This window comes from Cygnus olor, chromosome 3 (assembly GCF_009769625.2).
Source record: "Cygnus olor isolate bCygOlo1 chromosome 3, bCygOlo1.pri.v2, whole genome shotgun sequence".
Lineage (NCBI taxonomy): Eukaryota > Metazoa > Chordata > Aves > Anseriformes > Anatidae > Cygnus > Cygnus olor.
In genome coordinates this window covers 112,240,221-112,259,112 of record NC_049171.1, presented here as the reverse complement: position 1 = coordinate 112,259,112, position 18,892 = coordinate 112,240,221, and the positions used below count along the sequence as shown (strand labels likewise).

The 18,892-nt window shown below is 41.4% G+C and overlaps 1 protein-coding gene across 1 annotated transcript in view; it reads right to left on the bottom strand.

The window, feature by feature from the left end:
- The window catches only part of BFSP1 (beaded filament structural protein 1), a 46,810-nt gene extending 28,890 nt beyond the window's left edge, over positions 1-17,920 (bottom strand). Inside the window, exons 1-3 of the mRNA XM_040553140.1 lie at positions 17,255-17,920; positions 12,668-12,872; positions 6,557-6,694 (exon numbers count right to left, since the gene is read on the bottom strand). The gene's annotated coding sequence lies outside the window, so the exon portion shown is untranslated. The remainder of the gene's footprint in view (positions 1-6,556; positions 6,695-12,667; positions 12,873-17,254) is intronic.
- Between the last annotated feature and the right edge of the window lie 972 nt (positions 17,921-18,892).

The following is an 18,892-nucleotide window of genomic DNA, read 5'->3' as shown; positions in this document are numbered from 1 at the left end:
CATCTTCCAGCTCCTGCTGTGCATCTGAACAGACTGCTCCCAAGTTACATATTCCCAGTTGTCTTGAGGTGTCTGTACCAATTTATCCTTTTCGCATAACGTATTTTTAGCATATCCCCAACACCTCATCCGTGCGCTCTCTGCTCTAGGATGGCACAATTTGTTTTGATCCTATCATTTGCTTTCAGAAACTCAATCTCTTTCTAGCTCAGGGCTGGACTTGCTGCTTTTATTCGCAGCCTTCCTTGCTACTGTCACCCCCACAGCAATGCTGTAAATTTCCACAATTCCCTGACCCACAACCCATAACCCCATTTGCTGAATTCTGTTCCTTTTCACTCTCAATGTTACTACTGGTTTTGCAGGTACAAGCCATTTTATGTAAAAAATGAATTCATGCCATAAAATAATTTATATAGAAGTATGGCTACAATCTTTGGAGAGAACACCATTTATTCGCTTTTTTGTTTGTTTTACTGTAAATTCATGAATTATTAAGAATCAGGCACTGTTGCACACTCTTCCTTACAATGTCCCATGTAATTCATTAAACAGCCTTGTTGAAATTTCCCAAACTAACTGGGATTGGTTTGAACTGAACTGCTCCACTCCGTAATCTGATTCCTTCTACCATTGCAAAGCGTTTTTTCATTCTGTCTGGAAACTAGGAAAGCACCAAGACTTCAGATCAATTTTACACAAGATGAATATAAATCACAGAATAGATATTAGTGGGAGTAGTAGTGACATCGTCTGTGATCCATCTCCACTGGCACTATTAAAAGGTTTTGCAAAAACAAAACTGGAATACAATTTTTCCTTGGCTTTTATCTAGATGAAATTCCAGCAACAATTAAAGATTAGTAGCTGAAATGTTCTTCCACAGTGTTTCTCACATAAATGTCTTGCAGTTCTGAGAGTGGATTTCAGATTTCTGAGTGCTATGAAGGGGAAATGCCAGAATCAAAACCTGTAAGGAAGCCAGGTTCCACCATACACCATAGCCAGTTACACCCTTCAGGATAGACACACACTGTTTTCCAGTATAGTAAGTTTGTTTATAAAAAGAAGCATGTCCCATGAACTCAGAGAGCACTTATTTCCCAGTCACTTCCTGATCTTCAAGCAGGGACCAAGCATTCTCCTACAGAAATATTATTGAACTACTGAGTCACTAAGTAATGAACTCCAATTTTCATATATAATTGATAGATTGGACTTTTTTTCCTTGAGTGGTTTGAGTTCGGCATCCAGCACTTCAGGCAAAATTTTATTGGAGTGGAGGCTGTGTATTCACCAAAAGCATTGAATTTTGAAAGAAGTGATTTTAATGCTGTTTCCTGCAGTCACATAAATGTTGGCCTTCACTGTGGATGTTTCCTGTTTCAATAAAGTATATTTATCTCCTCCCTGTGAAAGGTTTGTGCAGGGCTGGAGCATCACAATTATTCTAAATGGCATCTTGAGGCATGTTTATAACAAACTCCCCAGTATGTCTTTTCATTTTAAATGGCTTACAAATGTTAAAAACCTGACATAACAGAATAGCAAAAGAAATTACTCTAAATTATTTACTGCAGTTGTGCACCAAAAGTCAGTTGCCCACAGCTATGCTTAACTGTCAATTTGCGTCCAGATAGCTCCAAGGTAATGTCATAAAATGTAAATGTGCCTAGCTCCAGGATGGCAAAAATGGGCCCGAACATACACGGAGATTTCATATGTACTGTCCCAGTTTGCTCTCCTGGGTTTGGCAGAATGCAATTATATTTTACCACAGAAGGAATAAAATAAAGGAACAAAACAGGGACTGTGTTTAGCAATAACAGTGTAGCCGCCGGTACCCCCAGTTCCTGGAAGAAGTCATCTGTGTGAACATTGCACAAAGCCGTGTTCCTGCTTGGTTCCCGCTCAATGTTTTGGGTCACCACTGCGTGGGCAACAGCTGCCAGCCTGACCCTGCTCTGTCCAGCTCTTCAGCAGGAAAAATTGCAGGCTCCCCTTCCTGTTTTTCGTTTAAATTGTGGGTAAATACACCCCGCCGTGCACTTTTTGAGCTGTAGGCTTGTTTTCTGTTAGAATTACCTAAGGCTAAAGTGAAAGTAGTGCTAGCATAGAGCAGCTCTATTGACACTAGAAGTGATTCCAGCACAGCAGTTCTTAAGACTGAAAATTGGGAAAAGGAAAGCCTGTGTGTGCAAAATCTCTCTCTGCTTTTAACAGGAGCAAGGTTTCCTGCTCTCTACCAGAGAATGAGGTAAAACCAAAGAGCGCCAAACTTTGGTGGGATGATTTTCTGTAAAGATAAAGGGAAACATTCTACTCATATAAAAGAGTATATTATTTTACATGCAGAAGAATAATATAAATTTATACACCAATATGTGGAATCTTTCCTATTTTGCAGCTGTTCCCCTATGCTTTGTGGAAGAGCTGGTGCCCTTTTGGTTAAGCCTGCAGAAAAAAGGCCTGCAAGTGCCATGAGATGTAGTTTTTTGATTTTCCTGCTCCAAGTATCCAAAGTAGAGGGTTGTACTGAAAGCCACTGCCAGTCATGCTTTATAGCATGAGACCAAACTGTTTTGTGCATGTTGGCGTCCAAATCATGGTGAATACAGTGTTGGAGGGCTGTGTAAGGCAGGAAGAGGTGAATCGGGTGCAGTTACATCCTACTGTCATTTGGGAGCAACCCGTCCCTCAGGCTATCCCCTGCCCTTGCGAAAAGCAGGATTGTTCTGCATTCAATCCCTTGTAACAATTGCTGAATTTCGTTATTCCCTCCACCGTGCCCTGTCCAGTGTGCACAGAACAGCATGATGTTTCACGTAATTGCAGTCTTTTTCTGTTCCCCCTCTGCTTAGACCAGAGCCTGATGCACTTGAAATGAGCAGCACGCCCACACCAGCAGATTGTATTTTCCTTACTCTTGATTTATTAGCTGCTCCTGAAGCAGGACTCAATCAAATCAAGCCAGAGTCACTCTGCATGCAAATACATAGTAATTCCTGCAAATACACAGTGTTACTGATGGCACAACCATCTACAAGGCATCTTTGATCACAAACACCCTTTTATGGCTAGCATTGTTTACAGTAACATATTCAGATTTAAGTGTCTCTGGGTCACAAAGATTATTAAAAAAAAAAAAAAGCATACTTCCACAGCTGCCCTTTGACTATCTCAAAACCATGTATTCATCATACTTCCCTCTTCTTATCAGTTACAATGTCTAGGTTAAACTTCTTTGAGGCTATGCCTGTAGTTTTAGTGCCCACCAACTTTGAATAAACAGCTTTAGTCTTAGTTACTGTGTCTTTTATCACTAGTCTATGCTGCATTTGTTTATCAGTTCACCTGTTGCTTATTATTCCCTTTGAACTTACAAGGGCTGACCCTCATCAGATAGCAGGTGTGCTCACATCTTTCCACATACCTTACAAAAGGGAGAGAAGTGGCTCAGTGGCAAGGAGAAAAAGCAGCTCTTCAATATTTGGAGGGATTTGCAATGCTGAAGATGAATCCCAGATGACTTCTGCTTTTTAGTCCTCATCAACTCCAGGACAATAAGCACATGAGCCTGCCTGCCCCTAGCTGGTAAATAGCCCCAGCAGGTATTGGATTCTGTTCACATTTGATCAGCTTTTTGGCTACCACTGAGTTCCCTGGATTTAGGCACAAGTTAAAAGAAAACTATACTTGCATTTAAGTCTTCCCTTTTTGGCAGTGTCTGTTTGGTATCACAAGCATCTCCCTACTGATACCACTATTTTTTAAGTAGCAACCTTTTAGTGCTTTGCTGCCTCAGGTGGAATGGAAGTGAGGTTTTGTTATTTGATTTTTTTCCTGGAACTGTGTTTTCCAAGGCTGCTCATACCCTCACAAATCAGGAAAGGACAGAAAAACAAAAGGTGCTACAGAGAATAGATCCAGAGCTTGCCTTTGAGGGCATACCACGAGGGCAGCCTCAGGCAGCTCTTCTACCAATTACTAAACTAATACAATGATTCCTTTCCAAGAACAAACAAACCCCAAATCACAACAAATTAAACCTTCTGAAAACAAATAACACTGTCAACAATAAATAGCCTTTGGTACCAAAAATTAGGAATTGTAAGCTAGTAAACACCTCATTTAGTGTTTCCTTTTCTCCTGCAGCTATCAGTGGGGACCTTATATGATGATTTCAGAAGTCAGAATTTTTTCCCCATCTTTTTCAAGTTAAAGAAAAAGGACACTGATTGCACCACTGATTTTGAAAAAACGAATATATAGATAGAAATATTCTATGACATACTAACTTTGTGCAGTGAAATTGCACCAATAGCAATGGTCCAATATACATGATAACTTATGTCATCTACATTTATTTTTGTTGTAAAAAAATCAGTATTTTTGCCTATATATTCTTTTCTTTTAGAAGCAAACTCTTTGCTACGAAGTCCAAGAGTTGGCCCTCCTACAATAGCATAATTCAGATCTCCACTGCTTTAAATCAACACACAGAGTTGCATTTCTACTCCATTGTCTGCTTGCTGAAATGGTTGAACATATTGTAATTAGAAAAGCCATTGCAATCAGACTCTCATGAAGCACAAAGGTGTTACCATGACTCCAAACTTCATTAACAAAGCCAATACACGTAGGTTTCTCAGAAACATCATTCCTCCCCAGTCTTTTCACACATAACTTGATTTGTTCCAAGTACACGTTCCTTTATCAACTAGGCCTTTATTTCTGTTTCCTTAACTTCAGACAGCTATCTAAAATGCAGATGACTGAAGGATGGTTGGTTTTTTTCATCCCCTAGAATGATGCATCTTGTTATTAGCAGCAATACTGCCTCTTGTTTTTTAATTTTATTTAAATAACTAGTTAGAAATGTCAGTTCTTCAAGCACGCTCTCTGGTTAATTAGGTTTTTCTGTGTGTTTCTTAGCTCCTTTTTTTGGGCCCTCCATTTCCCGTTAACAATGACTACTGGATTTTCCTGTGGTGGTGATTCTCCTCAAAGTTCTCATTTGGAACGTAAATCTGAACATATTTTTCTAGGCCTATTAAGGACAAAATTTAGAACAAAGTTGCAGGGATGGACTGAAAAAAAAAGTGTAAAAAGAAAGGCAAACAGAGATCCTACATTTAGTTTGTAATAGTCATCTGCCCAAATGTGAGATGAGGAGCAATTAGGTAGCTGACAGTTTTGCAGAAAAAGATTGATAGTAATAACAGGGCTGATAAGTTCAATGGGAGCCAGCAGTATCCTCCCATTTGTAACTGAGATAAGCATCAGACTGGGACATGATACATGAGCGTTGGATGTTCAGAGCACTAAGGGGCAACCAATAACAATTTGCACATATGAAATGGATGTCTGTAGAGAAGACGAATAATCTGATCTGTGTCCTCTCGAGGAAAAATATGCAGTGACCCCATAACACGGGTGGGAAATTCACACATTCACTTGAAATGCAAGAACCTTATGCCTGGCTTGACATGCCTCTCATGTGATGGATGTCTCCATTTTGATGAACGGCATCTGGATGGACGTGTCATTACAAGAAGACATATTTCAAACAAACTCATGTCTGGGATTTGCTTCCTTTATTACCTAGCAGTGGAGAGAGATTAGTATATTCTTCTTTCTTTCAATACAGAAGAGGGGACTTAAAATGGAGTAATAAGTGCTATTGCATCCTTTCTGTCAAGTGAAGATTGAGAGAGGAATTCAGAAATAAATTCTACAGAAAAAAAAAAAAGTATCTGGATGATAATAAGAAAAGAAACAAAGTCAAGCTTCTAGAAAAGTAAAATGTCACAACTTTGGCAGGAGCTAGTTAATAAAACCTGCAGAAAAAAATGAAAAACAAAACAAATCAACAATAAAAAAGCTGCCTCCTGACAATACAGCAGATAAGAATGATGAACTGCTGGGGGAAAAACATACAAGAAATCCTCCAGGAAATAACTTCATCTTCGAGACACTTTCAAACACATGCAGTGATGACAGAAAAGCAAGTAGGAAGATACTGAAAAGCTGCAAGTAATTTGACACTATCATGCAATGAAGAAAATACTGATGGTATTTAAGGAGGATGTTCCTATCCAGAACGGAGCCAGATCTGGTGGCTGATCTGGGATTTGGCATCTGTCTCCCTCCCTTCTCCTCCAGGCCTTCAACTTGGATCATCCCCCCCCCCCCCCCAAACACTCTCAAAGTAATTATTCCTCTTCCCAGAATATCCTCCAGCCTGTCAGTATTTCCCTGGTAATTAAATAGTCAGAAATTGTTGTTGTTTGCAGGGAGACTGCTGCACATAGAGGGACTTGGGACAATTTGTGATCCGTGCAGGAAGCCACCATTGAAACAGTCCTCTGTTCCCTCCCACTTTTTTTGTCTGCCGCAAGGCATTTTTATTTGATTTACATGGGTTTTATATTTATGAAAAAGAACCAGATTTGCTTCTCAGCATCTCCCGCTCCCTTCTGCCCAATAATAAGACCTGTAAATCTGCACCTACTGTTTTCTGCAGGTCTTACTCCTTTCTTTTGTTTCCACCCACCTCCTCCACAGAGTGTGTGAAGCTGATCTTATCTTCTGCCACTCCTTCCCTCCTTCAGGATGAACTTTTCCATTTGTAGCAGTAGATGCACTGTAAGATCTCCAGGCAGTTTCACCCCACTTTTTCTCATCTCGTTTGCTAGGAAAGGTGTTAAAAAGAACAAGAGATATTACCCTTTTCCACAGCATCTCTCTAGAGATGTTTTAGCTCAGCTCAGATCTGACATTTGTCATCCTTCGCTGAGTCTTTCAGCCATTAACCAATACATCAGAACAAGCTCCTGTGTCAGTCAATGTGAATATTTCATGAGCTACCGCATAAAATAATTCACTGAAATTCAGTTATAAGTAGCTCAGGTACAAGTACTTCCTATCAAAGGTGTCCGATAATTCATAAAAATGGACCTCGCTTTTACCTATTTATAACTTTACCAAAAATTTAAACTCTGAGGTTAATACTTGTTACTTTGTCTTTCCTTCTAATCAAGTTTAGTTACATTTCTTAACCTCCATTCCCACCCACTTTAGACTGAGGCTGACATTATTTAGCCTTTCATGTTTGACTTTACAATGCCATACTTTTCCTAATGCTCCATTGCACTGGTCTCCATCTGAATAACACCCTGGGTGTTTCATGATGGATTATTTCAACATAAGAATTTACTACAGCTGTGAAGGATGCTAGAGGGACCATGGGGTTAGGAGAGCAATGAACTGGTGCAAAGCGACAGGGGTAGCTCCAAGTTCAGGGTTGTCTGAGATACTGGAAATACTATGCTTCATTGTGCAATAGATGTGAAAACACTGATGCATAACTGTTAAGATTTCTGCTTGAGATCATCTTCAGTGAAAAATTTTTGATGTTGTAGTTTCTTTACTCACCATTTTTTTTGGGGGGGGGGAAACATGCAGTAGTTTTGGTACTACAGCATAAAAGATGATCACCGGCAGAACAAAAGGTGCCATTCATTGCATATGTAGCTAACAAATAAAAGTATTTATGTCCAATACTAGTCTGAGATGTGATAAAGTTAAAAGTGTGCTGTTTGCTTCTTTCATTTGCAAGATCTATTAATGCTATTCATTAAGGTTGTGGTTCATTAAGAAGCCCAAAGAACTGAGATCCAATTCACTTGGAATTTTATGTATTTCATAATTGCTTTCCCTACCTTTAGTCATCTCTCCACAAAACCAATGAGATCCTGCAGTGCCTGGGCTAGAAGAACAGAACTCTTAACTGAATTCCAGTTTTAAGATCTGAAACACTTATAATTCTGTATTATGCTGAAATACGTAACTGCCTCCACTATCTTAATATAAGTCTCGGACAGGACTGCAAGCAACACATTTACTTCACTGTCCAAATTATTGGGAGAAAAATAACAAGATATTAGGGAATATTAAATATCAGTAAGAATTTAGAAATAAATCTGCAGTTTCACAAGTTGCCACTGAGGTGCAAGAAAATCCACAACTTCTGTTTCAAAAATCTGTGACTTCACATTAACAATTCCATTCTTCATCATTCACTAGAGGAGATATAACCACCAGAGGCACCAGAAGAATAGCTAATTCCATCTCTGCCTTGTGTAATAAATTGCCCTGGCTCACAGTTGAGTGCCTTCCACCTCCAGTTTGATTAACAGTGTCACAATCAGGTATCCAGGAGCCATACCTTTCATAATTGCATTACAATTCATTATAGCTTTAACTCTATACACAGAGGAAAAGCTAAGCTGGACTGATACCTTCTCAGTCATAACTTTTGCCATCAACAGATTTTGAAGTGTTCAAGGACACCATTAGCTTTCAACTTAGCTATCTCAAAAAAACACAACACTGAGAGGCCCCCCAGCCCCCCAGCAAGAGAATGCCTGTAAACCTTCAGAGCTCTTTATTCTGTGTAATGCAAAAAAAAAAAAAAAAAAAAGTAAAAAAAATGGTTTCAAACAACAGAATAAATTTTGCTCTAATTTTTAACTCAGGATAGAGCTCCACACAGCAAATTTCACCCCAAATACTTCAAGCTTGGCTTATAAGCAGGTCCAATTAGAGAATTCTAACAAGAAATATTCAGCAGCTTTAACAACAGAGATCTAACTGATCAAACGGTAGGAAAAATATTCTGTATTGAGTTACCAGCCTCTACTTTCCCTTTTATTGGCTTCCTCTTCTGTTAAGAAGTTCACCATATTTGAGTTTTCTGTCTGAAACATAAACACCAACAAATGCCCCCAAACTGTCAAATCAGCTACTGGTTCCTTGTTCTTTTCTGCTAAAGAGTTGCTGTTATCTTTGATACCAGACTTTCTCAAAAAGCATCTGTCAAAGAATGAACGGCGCTGAGTTTTTATCAGTACATTCCCTGGACGTTCATGCTGTAGCATCTGCGCCTGCCAACCTCATGGTTTATCCAGCTCTCTCCACTATAGGAGCCAGAGCACCACAGCTGAAAGCTTCTTGTGAGGAGCAGGACAGGACATGCAGAGAAGTAGCTAAAGCCTTTTGAAGCAGTCTTCTTGAATGATGAGAGTCACATGGCAGAGCAGCATGTTAAGTCCTCATATTAAAGCCCACTTGTGTGCAGATACCTGCACCCCAGCACGCCATCCCTACCTCCAGCTCTTACAGCAATACTGGGATCATGGGATCAGCCCCCAAGGGGAGTGTTCAGCAGACTGCTGCCAACACTTGGATTTCCAGATGCAGGGCTAGGCTGAAAAACACTTTCAAAGCGTTGAACACCTAACGATGACAGAAGCCAGTAGGCACTCAGCACTTCGGAAAACCTGGGTTGCTAATTACTGCGCCAAAAGCCTAACAGCAGATGTCCACCCACTGAGCAGCTACACTGCTGCTGTCTTGTGCATTTCCACAGCACCAATCTATGCCTGTGCTCAGCTAAAGCACCATGCTCACACCAAGTGGTCACTGAGGTGCATCCTCAGCCACAAAAGTATTTGCACATTGACTTCAGAGAGCCTGGGTGATTTTTTTCCTCTGCTTTTGGTTTGTCAATTATCTAATTGGAACAAGAGCTGCAGAAAGCACTTGCTTTCACTTCTCCCTATCTCCCTGTGTAAAGTCTCTCTTGGTCTGCTGTCTGCTTCATGTTTATTACAGCAATATTAACAGCCACAAACCTTCAGTTTTGGCCAGTAACAGGGCTGCAAACACTGATGGTTTCCAAAAGCTCAGTATTTTAAATTACCTTGTGTACAGCCTATTTCTTCTACTGCCAAGAAACCGGCAGGAAAATTTGCAGCACTGTACTCCTTAGAAAGAGTGTGGTGTGGAGTGAATTATTAACACTCAAAAGGCACTCATTATATGGACAGACGTACATAATGACAAGCAATATTTGGGCAAACGTGTGGTGACTGACTCCACACTGAAGCAAAGCACAAGAGCAGCTGCTCAAAGGCATGCCCATATAAAGAGGGTCTCCAGGTGCAACAGATTGGGCTCATGCTCATTGTGTCCTCCTGCAGGAGGAGGAGACCTGCACATCTGAAATAACACGCTTCCCCAGTGACACATGAGGTTGCTTTAAGCCTTGTGTCTCCCAGTGCTACTGGTAACACGTGACGTTGCTCTGATACCCAGCTAATCTCGTGCATTGCTCACTGCTATGCAAAAGCAATCAGTGTGTGGTAGACAGTGTTTTACATAGAGCCTAACACACCCCGGGTTTGCTGTTCCTGTCCAAGGTGTGGAACAAAGCTTGCCATCAGCAGTGGCACTGGCAAACAAAAACATTCCTTAATGATGCATTTTGGTGCGTGTACAGGGCCAGCACAGCCTTATTCATGTTTCATGATGACTCCACTCACGCTGTCGGAGCAGATTTGTGCTCTTTGTTTTAATGTTTCCAGACACCAGTCCCACCGTTGGCACAACAACTTGCAGAATTAATTCTCCAGTTGTGTGGCTGGCTGGCACCAGCAAGGTCATAACTCTTCACTTAGCAGATGTTACTTTACATTAGTCAGTTGTCAGATATCACAATTATTTTTTTCCTGACAGCACTATTCCTATTAGTTCATGTGACCTCTGCAGAGAGTTCTGTCCCCATTTATATTCACGTCTGTATGAAGCACTTGTAAGCGAAGATTCGCATTTAGTTTACTTTTAGCTGAACCCAGTTTTCACAACGTTCATTAATGCAGTAACTACAGCACTGTCTCGAGCCACTCAGACACCTTACAAATGTTGCCCACTAAATACAGTGTGACTGCAGGGTCATTTATTTCTTCGATTAAGCACAGGAAAAAAAAATCGCTTTGACTTAGCCTTCCAAATGCCTTTGTTTTTAATTCTGCTCCAGGGTCCATAACTGTGTGCCTCGTAGGGGAGGCCACCTTCTTCCCCTGCTTTCTTTGCTCGGGTGCCACCTTTACTTTGTGGTTTTGCCTGCTGCTTTTGCCAGGACAGCAGCCACACACAGACCGTGCTCCACTACCCCAGGAAAAAGAAATGCATCTCCATTGGAAAATTTTCAGCTTCTCTAAGAAAAATTTGGGAATGTTTTTCACATTACTTTCTGTACCTCTTTCTCATTGCTACGAACAAACTACTTCATTTGAGTCTTCATATTGGCATAAAAGCACAACTCAGAAAACAGTGAAGCTGAACTGCAGTGTTAAGAAGTAAACTAGGAAGTTATTGTTACACCAATAGCTTTGTCTTCAAATCAGCTCTGGAAGGTGGTGAGAGAAGAGAGAGCAGTGGGAGTTTGTGCTTATTAGATTCTCTTTCTTATCCAAACTGCATTACCAATAAATGAGCTTAAATCTGCTTCTTTTTATTTTCCTTGAATTTTGCCATTGCATGAGAACCTCGTACCAGAGCTGCAGTAACTATGATTAACCCACAGTTAATTACTACAGCATTTCAACCCTACTCTGCGTGTGCTCAGCCCACTATGGTCAGCCACAGACCTCTGATGCTCAGGAATCAGACTCCTGCCAGACACACTGGAGAAGAACATCAGCGTTGCATGTCTGGATGCAGTAAGGTAGTCCATAATTATGGATGGTAATCAAGAAAAACCACAGCAGACTTGGCATTAGGGAATAATTCAGCACCCAAGAGCCCAATGAAAAAAACAACTTATCCTCAGCATGTTGCACTGCTTCTTTTGCCATCTTTGTCCTTCATTTCCAGGGTTGTTATCAGGATATGAGTTTTACTTTTGTAAATGCCTATCATTAATTCATTTCTCCAAGCACTGCAGATTAGTACTTTCAGATCCCCAGACTTCGAATCTCCAGCTTTAGCCTCTGGAAGACCAAGCATATGTTTTTTGCTGTTTTTTTGAGGGGCGGGTGTATTTCCCTCCCCCCTTAAAAGAAGGGTATATTTGGTTTCAATATAATATATGATGCACATAGATCTATCAAAGTAAATGAATGACTTGACTTCACCTTAACTCTCAGTTAGGAGCAGGGTCTCTCTGTTACAGATGGGAAGAATAAGACAGAGTAGAGAAATCTGCTACAACATACACACGCCCTTAAAAAAAAAAAGCCAAACACCCACACACAGCACACAAAAAAACACCTCACCACTCTCTGCTCTTTATACACTATAGTCACAAAAGGACCTCTGGAAACTGCACAGACTGTCCTATTTCCCTTAATTAAAGTTAGAGCACATTCTTTCAATGAAATGAGACTAATTAGGGCTTATCAGCGGACTATCACTAAAACCCTGCGCTGCCGTAGCTGAGCTGCCTGCCACATACCACACAGGGTAACAATGTGGTTACCCAGTTAACTGGATATTAACGCAGTGTGCATTGCCATGGGATTCCAGATGTTACCAGAAGATAACAGCTCACAATTCACTAGCAACCAATTTATGCAATTTTCTGATGCACCTTATTAAACGCCTACAAGGCAGTCAGATGAGTTACCAGAAAGAGGAGATTTCCCCCACCAGGTTCACGTCCTTGTTCTTCACAAGGTTTTATTGCTATGACAGATGAGTTACCACCAGGCAGAAAGAAAAGCTTTGTGCTGAAGTGCACTAAACCTGAGCAGGGAGGGAGGAAAAAAAAACAGCTCTATCCCCAGAACAAAGCCCTTTGACAAGCATTAAAGAGACTTACACCATTGGCTTGGCTGAGGTCCATCCAGCAGACAGAGGTGGTGAAGCATCAGCCCAACAGCTCTGAGAAGGTTCTAGATGCCCAGAGCTGATCTCAATTAGAGCCAGCAGGTGTGGCTGAGCCCCAGGTGAGGCTGTTCAGGGTAATGTAGCTGTCGGTGCCCTCGGGGTCCTGGCTTGCTGCTGCAGTTGCAGGTCCAGGAAGTCTGTAAGAAAGCAAGCAGAGGCATGGACTGATGGCAGAAACTCAGTGGCAAAGGGCTGTGAGCTGAGCCTGGTGTTAGGGAGAAGCAAACTGTGCTCCAGTGGTAAAAAGGCTGGTGTTCTGGGGGGCTTTGCCTTAAAGCTGGGCCTAGGAGGCAGGTCTGTTACTTTTATTTGTATTTGGCCAGACTAACTCTGAGAAGTGCTTCTCCAGAGCTCCAGCTGGCATCAATAACTGCTTGGGCTCAGGAAACCTTCCGACTCGTATAAGGCCTCTGCTCAAAAGTTGCAGCTCCTTGTAGATGTACAAAGCATTCTGGATGTTGGAAAGCAAAACTGCTTTTTAATTATTAAAATTCATCAACATTCATCACCCAATCTTCACAAACTTCACTTACCTCAACAAAAAATTCCCCACACCAAAGTCAACATATCATCACACCGCCAAAAAGGTGCAAAATTTACAAAGTAAGTTGTACAAACCAAGATTACTATCTAGCTTACAAGAGACAGAAACTCTTACAGGATGTCTCCCATCGAGCTTCCCATCTGGGCAATGCTGAGCCTTAGGTATTACTTCAGCCTGACTTACCTCAGGCATCTTGCTTCTGAAGGAGAGAAGTCATTTTGGTAGGGAAGTCACTCCACAGTGAGGCAGCTGTGTTGACCTAGCACACTGCTTTTGCAGTGGTCCTTTCACATAAACCTGTCTTTAAGCATCCCTTGCTCTGAGGGATGAGGAGAGGGAAGGGAAAACTCACCCGGGGTTAATTCCATATATCATATAAAGAGGTGAAGGAGAGACAACTGACAGCCAATATTCTTTAGCTGCAAAAGGAGAATGTCAAAAGCACAGAAGTAGTATTTTGTCTCTGGCAATCCCTTGATTAAAGTAACCTTTTATTTTATCTACCTGACTCAAATAGCTTGCTCTGAGTGCTACTGTGTTTGACCCCACTCTGTGGGGATTGCCCTGTTCTTGACACACTGAAGACCACACATGCTGTTCGTGAGTTTTCCTAGAGCACTGTGTGCCTAAATACTTGAGCAGTGACACACGCTTTGCATGCCACAACAGACACTGAGCCTTAGACAGGGACTAGCCCTGGCCTGCAGGCAGAATAACCTTTTTGCAGCTTTTTAAGCTGCCTTTTTGCATGGCAATTTCCCATAACTGTTTTAGGAGAACGAATATAAAAGGAAGAGATGGGCATCAGGGCCGCCTCCTGCCCAGGTTAGCAGCTCCTGGCTGGAGTGGACAGGGAGTAAGCAGCGCCCAGCAGGGTTTGTTTCAGGCACTCGTGCCATAGTACTACAAATAACTACTTTAATACTGTGATAGATTAAATATCTATATGTATACCTTTGACCTTGTGAAGAGATTACATTAACAAAAATAGCAAATAAACCATCTTCTGCTACACGTTTCTACAATGCACTGATGCAGCACCTAATCCAAACCAAATCCTACAAAACCTCCAACTCCATCTGTTTCCTTCCATCCTCTCCTCTGGGCTTGGCTCCAGCATGGTTTTGATCTGTTTGCTCAGTCCCCTTTCCCTCTCACCTGCCACAGCAGGAGCAGTAGGGCAGGCCTAACCAGTCCCACCTCATGCATTTCCATGGGGCCCTGCTGATGCCCAGCTTGGCCCTGGACTGTCTCAGATGGATGGTTTGTCTCCAACACTATCTGGTTTGTGACAGGCCTGATTTATCAGCAAACCAGACTTCACGGTGTCTATACAACCTATTTTTGGAGAGGAGGCTGCTAGCTTGGAGAAAATATTAAAGTACCTTTACGTTGTTGCAGCTACTCCTTCCTTTCCTTCTCTCCTCACTCCCTGTCCCAGCCACTCCAAGAATTCAGCATTAGGCTCCGAGTAACATCAACAGAAAAAACTGCAATATAGAGACTATCCATTATATATACATCCATTATATATCCATATCCGTCATCCGTGGCTCCTCTGTGGACCCTTACCCACTCCCATCAGTTCTGGTGTGAGTGATTAAGGACTGCACCACTAGTCTCCACTGCCTGGTGAATACTGTCTGGAAATTAAAAGGCATGTGTTTGTTTGTTTGTTTTTTGTTTTTGTGTGTGTGTGTGTGTGTGTAACACAGACAAACAGGAATACTTCCCACTGCAAACAGTCCTCTAAGTCTTCAGTGTCACCCTGGGAGAACTTCAGTTATGTCCCAATCTTTGAACTACACCGAGAAGTGGGAATCTTGTGGCTGATAATAGCTGAGCCATTATTTTAAAGATAAAAATGTTTAATGTACAATAACGAGTCATGTGATGAATATCCAAATAAACAACACTTTCTTCAGTTTTACATTCCCAGAAGCATAGAAATTAATGGTCACTCTAGCTCGGGAATCAGTCAATTACAGTGCCATACTCTGTAAGAGTAGATTTTATTCCAAAAAAAGAAAACACAGCTTAAAAATGCTCAGAGACTCTTAGTGGTTTCTGATCACTACTTTGAATTCAATTTACCTTCACTCTGTTAGTGCTACGTCAAAAGAGATGTGGAGTTTACGCTTGTATTTAACTTTGAGTACAGATGAGCTAGCTTGCCATTTCAGAAATGAGGAATGGGAAAAACCAAGAAGGCAGGTAAAAAGATTTTTTTTCCATGGGAGTGTGGGGGGATTAAAAATAAATAAAGACTAGTGAAACCACCACAGTTAGGAAGCTTCTGAAATGGGATACTTCACCCGTCTCCTCTCTCAGACACGGATACTCCATGCCCTTGCAGCAATCAAAAATGCAAATAGCTTTTGTAACCAAATCAATAGTGGAGGAACGTTTTGGTGGACAAACATTTCTTGGACAGCAGCTTCTGCTGATAAAGGACAGAGCTGCCCACAGGGAAAACAGCAGGCAGGAGCAGGAAGCAGCCATGGTGACCCATCCTGCACCCACCCAGTTCATTGCATCTGCAGCATCAAACACAGGCACCCACTACAGTGGGGCTTCACTCTTGTGCCACTGCCTCCCAGAGGTGATGGCTGAAAACGAGTCGCACATTGGAGCATGCGATAAATAATTATGCTAGTTAATAGTGACGAACAGTGCCTGCTAAATGCTGTTGCTTTATAAATATGAAACAGCAAATAATGTGCTCGTATAGAGGTAACAGCAGGTGAATTCGCCCTTGATATTACATCCAAACCACTTTCTTTCATGGCATATGACTGGAGATATATAGCTATGTGCTTAAGTGTGCCGTCAAGGATGTAAATCCATCCTGAAAACGATGGGATATTCCAACCATAAAAGTAAGGCAGAGCAATGAGGTGAGGCCCGAGGAGAAGTCATAGACATTTATTTTTTTAATCCTTCTTACTAATAGGCAGGGAGCTACATTTTGTTAAAAGATATACATGTAGTGGAACACCAACTAAGAGAGCTGTCTAGCAGAATGACAGGAGGCTGATGAGGGCCGCGTGCATCTGAGGTCTGCCTAGGTTGCTCCTACCTCCTGCCCCGGGAGCTGGTCCAGCCGACCAGGAGCAGGACTGAACCCCGAAGCTCTCCTCTCATTAAACCACACCCAGGATAACACTATATTCAAACTCCAAGAAGTGTGCCATTTCTTGATTTACATTAGCAAGCATTTTGAATACAGGATAAAAGTCACACAGATGAAAAATAGTCTTGTTTGTTTCAAATACAGGTAACAGATAATCAGGGGAGTTTTTAGGGGCAAAGAAATGACTTACAAAGAAAGAATCGTTTGAAGAAGAAGCTGGTACCTGAGATGCCAGAGATGAGGATTTTGTTTTCAGCCTATTGAGTGACTGCAGAGGTGCCAGTTACGGTGATGGCCTGACAACATCATATTTGTGTTACTGAAGCTTGCCACAGATTCAGCACAGCAGAGCTTTGCCCAGCAGCTTTCAATACATTGTTTTAACTATTCATAAGCAGAAATCAAGGAGGGAAGTTTTGCGAAATATTTTGAGAGATTAGGAGGAAGGCTTCTTTCATCTTTTATCAAAGCCTATGGAAAAGCAACCCTGTGATTTTAATAGGTAGGATCAAGCTCTAATCAATTTATTATTTGTAATGACGCATAAGAGAAGATTAAAAGCAGGTAATTACAGCAACATTTAAAAATTAGTCTTACATATGTGGGGGAGATCCCAAAAGAATCATAGGTTTAACAAGCAAAATTCTAGTATTCCAAATCTGTTTTTATGTTAAAAAACAATTTCCCAAGTATGTACTATAAGAATATTCATTTTGCTTCTAGCCCAGCACTAAGGATGCTATTTTCCTAATAAACAGATGTTAGAGGTCCAAGGTACACTTCTCATAACTACAACCCAAAGCATGTATTTTCTGAAAAGGAAAACCAAACACGTTATTTACCTATGAATACTGCAGCATATAGATCAACACAGAACAGCAGCATACCTCCCCACTACCACAAGAAACAGGTTGCCTTATCTGGGACTGTCCCACCCCTACGCTGGGATTTTATCTGTGATAAAGAGCTTCCAACTGCTGAGCCAACCACACGCCTCTCTGCCAGGCAAATGTTAATTACCATCATCCGAGTCTCATTTGCTCCTCCTTTTCCCTCCCATGCTGAGTAGCTGTCTGCTATTTTGCTGTTTGCAGTGGTGTTAGTTGAACTGACTTCCTAGTAAGGTTGCTGTCATTTGGTCATTGCCACCGCACTGCGGCTGCTGGGTTCAACTAGGTGTTTCCTGAAGCTGAGCCACCTTTGCACTACCCTACCTTAAGTATTGCTTATTCCAGCTGATCCAAAAGAGGCAGTATCACATACTTTAGGGGTTATTTCCTCAAACCTGCAACCTGGGAGAAGTACTGCTGGGAAGAGAGATGGATTGCTGCTGACTGAGCCTCTTTCACAGGGGTATGTTGTGATCTAGGAGGTGATCACTGTAGACTGTGTGCTAATAATTCATCAGAAGAGTAGGATTGGTGTCTTTTCAGTTAACAGAAACACTCTGACCGCTGCTAGCCTGGGCTGGTCATAACAGAGCATCACTGTTCGTTGCAGCAAAAATAAATCTGTAGTACAACAGATAATGCATTTTGTTAGTCAGGAGCTCAGAGGCCTGCTAAGAAGTACAGTAATGCTGAGAGAATAAAGCAATAGCAGGAGAGCTCTTGATACGAAGATCTCATCCTTCCCATTAGGAAGCAGATCCACAAACACAATCTGTTAAAACTACCCTTGCCTTTTAGAAGAAGAGTATTTTGGGGAGCATTTTAGGGTGGAAACATATCATGAACTGTTGGATCTTGCTGATAGACTAAATTCGTTCAGATAAAAGGGAAAAAAGCAGAGATTGTGGGCTGGGCTCTCATCTTGCATGGCCACGTATTCTGAACATGCTGTTCTGCTTACATCTGTGTCCCTTGGTTGTTATTTTTCTGCCTCCAAAGTTTCTACATTCTCAGTGAAAGCAGTATGAATCATTTTCAAACAGCAGAATATCTTCCTGAGAACTAGAATTTTGAGGAAAATTAGTCAAAGTTCTTTTTTTTTTAAATGTTATATGAACTAACTGAATGCTAACAAAAATTATAGAAATAAAGTTCCAACAGCAACCTAGGCTTTCCGAAGTATCTTAAATAGTTTAAGCTGTTTTACAATGCTCTTTTTACAATGAACAGACACATGTTTCCTAAACAACAAATCTGAGTAGAAAGCTGTATCGTGTGTATCAGCATGCAACAGACTGTAGTTGAAAACTTCAGTACAGACCCTGGCTGAAGCAGAGGAAGTCAGTGGAAATTTTGGCACTGATTTTAATAGAACTGGGTTGTCAACTTGAACGTTTCCACTTTGTGGCTTCTGAGATGCCTTTTGTAGGGAGCAGAACAACTTTAAAAGCTATAGGAATAAGCTAAGCTCCTGTATGTACTTGCCTGGCCATTAGCTTCTGAGTTCAGTGAGCAAAAGCTGTGTGCAATTCTGAAAATCAGTCACCACAGCCCTTCTCCTTCCCACTGACGTAGTACTGCCATCCAGGG